The sequence below is a fragment of the Lates calcarifer genome, linkage group LG13 (genome assembly GCF_001640805.2).
Source record: "Lates calcarifer isolate ASB-BC8 linkage group LG13, TLL_Latcal_v3, whole genome shotgun sequence".
Classification (NCBI taxonomy): domain Eukaryota; kingdom Metazoa; phylum Chordata; class Actinopteri; family Centropomidae; genus Lates; species Lates calcarifer.
In genome coordinates, this window is record NC_066845.1 from 8,554,182 (window position 1) to 8,558,723 (window position 4,542).

Here is a 4,542-nt window from a genome sequence, read left to right on the forward strand (position 1 = left end):
GTCCCTACCGTGCTGATAAAACAAACAACAAATGCAGCATGAGCTCTGTGAATTGATCTTCACCACGAGAAAAGAAACACATTCTGATTTCCACGTCCTCTGCTTATACTCTCTGATAAGTGAATTACACAGATCTCGGAGCTGCTTACATGTTGTGTCAGTGGGTCTGAGCCACTATCTCTATGTCCAACCGCTGAGGACACAACACTGTTGGTTATTCAGTTCTTTTTAATTGGTTTCAAGTCTGCCTCATTTGCATATGCATGCTAAGAGGGCATCTTATTGGAGGAGAAGTGGGAATGGAAATGGGCTGAAAAGCACCCAGAGAGGGAGAGGGAGAGAGGGAGAGTGTTGTATAAAAGAAAAGCTAAAAGGAGGAATGAATGAACAAACAAGTGAATAACAGACGGGATGTGAGTAAGTGCTTCTAGAAAAATCAGTCTCTCTGGTTGCCACGGCAACGAGAGGTGCAAGTTGGCTCTGCTCCCTACGTAACCAATTATGTCTGTGTGTGTGTGTGTGTGTGTGTGTCTGTGTGTCTGTGTGGTGTGTATCTACTATCTAGGGCTATTGATATGCAAAAGAGAAATCAGGTCCATGTGAGCTTCTGCGAAAATGTTTGCAGGGCATTTGATTTTAACATGGTGTGTTTGCATCTGTTATCTGTGTCAAGCTGTCCTCTGTCGGTTTATCACCAGCCCCAATTTCAACACACACACACACTCACACACAAACGAACAAAACCCACCATGTTCGCACTGTGGTGTTTGTAGACTGTTTACAAAAAGCTGCACACAGGGGCTCGTAGCCTTACAAGAACACAGTCACAAACAGCTCCCCCTAGTGAGAGATACAACCTATAGCACACTGTTTCCATGAAGCAGGAGTTTTACATTTTGGTTTTCTTTTATGTCTTTGATCTGATCAGTGGCAACCTCTGCCTGTCAAGATGCAGTTAGGCCAAAATAATTAATCAAAGGATGCCAGGACTGTGCTCACTCTGCCAGCGTGTAAACTCCTAATGATGATACTTTTAAGCCTTTGTGTACAGTTGACACTGGCTTTTCATCTTCATGAGGTGGGGTCTCACCATAACCACAGTTATATGTGTACAACTATCTTTTTTTTTTTTTTTTTGGCTCTTCTGACCATATTATAGCCCAATAAGCACAAAAGTATCGAAGCGTTGAGAGCTCTGACTCCCTCTTTGACCTTTGATGGACAAAGTGTGTGTTCCTCTTTGTAACTTCGTTTTGATGTCACACAAATGAAAGTTACCATTAATTAGGGAGAAAATAGCCATATTGTGTAAAATTAGATGGGAACAATGATGGTGGGTGGGGTCAGGCTGAAACACTGGATATGTGTTTGAATGTGGTACTTTCAGTGTTAGTGCCACCATTTCTAACAATTCAGCCATCTTCAAAAGCACTTCTCCCTATCATAATGTGTAACATCTTATATTGCTTAACTCTTTATTGAGGACTTCTGATGCTGAATTACAATTAGATCAAACACACACACACACACACACACACACACACACAAATGCACACTCACAGTTATTCCAGTCTTGTGTACTGCTGTGACATGCAGCCTATACACACACGTCTTTGTCAGGCGGTTCTTTGTGGACTTGTACCTTTTCAGGACGGCCATTCTGTCCCTCAGTGGGACCACCAGTGAGTTAGAGAGGCGGCCAAGTCGGACTCTGGCACTAATTGGCTACGCTATTAGAGGTCCACAGAGCCACGCTTAGACTACAGAAATAAGCTCGTCAGTGTGCGGATGGAGGCTGGGCACGGTGCCTGCGTGAATGCGTGAGACAACGAGAGACAGAGGGAGAGAGATTTCTAATTAGGGGTCTCTGATGGACATGAGAAACCTACAGAAGCAGTTCAAAACCCTCCACCCTGCAACACACACACACACACACACACACACATACACACACACACTTCCCGTCCTCTGACCAGAGCAGTTAATTGATTGGTTGGTGCTGTTGCTTGTGGTGGTGTTTGGTGGTGCGTGTGTGTGTGTGTGTGTGTGTGTTTGGGGGGTGTCTTTTGTCTGATGCACTTCAGCTGCTCTGATTGACAGCAGGGACAGGAAGTGAGGGCGTGGGGCTTAGAGAGGAAAAGAGCTTTTCTCTCTATGCTGCCTTCCTCAGATTAACATTCTCCTCCACCTCTCCAAATTCCTCTCATCCTCCTCTCTGCCTTTCCTCCGCTTTCACTCTCTCTCGTCCCTCTGCCATGTTTTACTTTCCTCCCCCTCCGAGTCCTTCTGTCCATTTATATCCATTTACATTCAGCATCATACAATACTTATTTACGGACATTTGTGCTGGCTTTTTGTTACCCCTCCTTCTCGCCTTGTTCATTTCCTCACAAGCAAAAGATTAGGTTACTTGGGGCACTTAAGCAGCGGAGGTACATTGCTAAACAAATGCTTATACAACTGTGCCACTGACATGAGGTGATTGAGCATCTACTTATGCTCTATTAGCCCAGAAATAAATCAACTCAAACCAAACCAAACGCAGACAGCGCTTCGTAGATATAACCAGACAGCAGGGCTGATACCTGGGAATGTTACATGAGTTAATTGTCTGGTTCATGTCATAGTTTTGATACAAGAGGACAGTTTAACCACTACTAACGGCTTCTGTATAACATAATATATTCATTTTCGAGCCTCTAAGACTGAACTGAGAGCTGCTGCACTCCGGGAGGCTGATCGAGGACAACGCATTACATCATCAGATTTTCGAAGCCTCTTCTTTCTAGATATAACTGCTGCTTGTGCCTGGGAACAGAAAAATGATCTTTGTATTGCCCTCAAAAATGGAATACTCCACAGACAGAAATATACAAGATAGATAGATAGATAGATAGATAGATAGATAGATAATGTAACCTGCAAGCTGTGTCATGGCTACAGCCAGAGGTATGGGCTATAAAACTAGATGCAGCAGGGATATAATTTTTTTGTCGTCCACCACTGATCAGAGAACTGACAGCAAAGAAAAAAAGGGTGCAGTCATTCAAGGCTGCCAGGAGCTGATTGCAGATATAAGTGGATTCTAAAATCCAAAAGAGAGAGTTTTGCTCACATCTATAGCATTACAGCAACAGTAGGGTTTTAGAAATTGTTCACAACAAATATGTTGATATTTCAAGATAATATGACTAATCTGGATCTAGGAATTAAATAAAAAGATGTACAGCAAGATGTTGCTCTTGTCAGGGCTGCACACTCCACTGTAAGGCTCAAATGCATCTGTATGCCTATGTCTAAAATTAAGCTGGTGATAAAACTGTTACAACTGGGAAGAATCTGTTTTGATCCCGGAATAAAAGGTTAAAAAGCGAGGGATACAGTGGAAGACGTACAGCAGGAAAATCCTTTAAGAACTGACATGTTGCTGATCTGGTCAGATTTGTGGATGTGAAGGTTTCTTCCCCATGTTACAAAGAAATGCGAAGTCCACTACTAAGCACCAAACCCTCGTCCACTGACGGTGAATACGTGACTGTGAGACAGCATTGAAGGAGAGGCTCACATTTTTCATGTCTGTCCTCAAACAATACTCATATGCACAATGAAAGACAAAAATGTCTTATACAGTTCAGTAAAACCTAATACAAAGCTTCAGCTCTCTGGAAAATCAAGGGAATATCTTCCAACGTTACATTGTTTCTCTTTGTTTCCACAGACGGTGTTTTCTTGCTAAGCAGCAATGGAAGGATACTAACTAAAAGGATTTTTGCTCTAAAATGACAGAAACTAAGTTCATTTGTCTAACTTGGACAACTGAGGCCTCATATTAGCATATTAGCTTCACCTTCACTAAAATAGTTTTAGGAGTGGTCATTTCAGTGTTGACAGAATGAAAAAAATACAGTGACCAGTGGTGCTTCACATGTACATATGAGCATATGAGAACAATTTAAGATTGAGAATTGAGACAACCGATCAAGAGAATCATTAAGGATAAACAAAGTCCCAGATTTCTAACATTAAAACACTAACCATACATGAACTTAGCCATCATGTTGCTTTTATGTCAATTTTTCCTGTACACCTGAACTAAAGGTATTTGTAAACCTCAGTCATCCCAGTTTACTAACAAGCAAAGACCTCACTAGATTAGTGTAGAGAAACAGGTACACTGCCAGCAGTGCAACAGTGCAAAACTATTTTACAATGGAGCTCAAACATGAGAGATTAGTTTAAAAATCCAATTTAAGGCAGTCATCTAAATAATATCTTTGGGTAAAAATGAAGGTGAAGGTCAAAAGTTGCCTTTAGGAAAATAATTTTCCCCCTTTGTTTTTGGTTTGGTCTGCCAGTCACAGCAATTCTCCCCTTAACTCAGTTAGGATCCATTACAGTTGCTTTTACAACTCTTGGGAGAAAGGTCTTCTTGAGGACAAATGTTTTATGAATTTAATGTTCATTCAGTTGAGACGTAAAGAAACATGCTCCAGTCAAACTTTGGCAAAGTGCAGAAAAAAAATAATAAAACACAGCAGACAG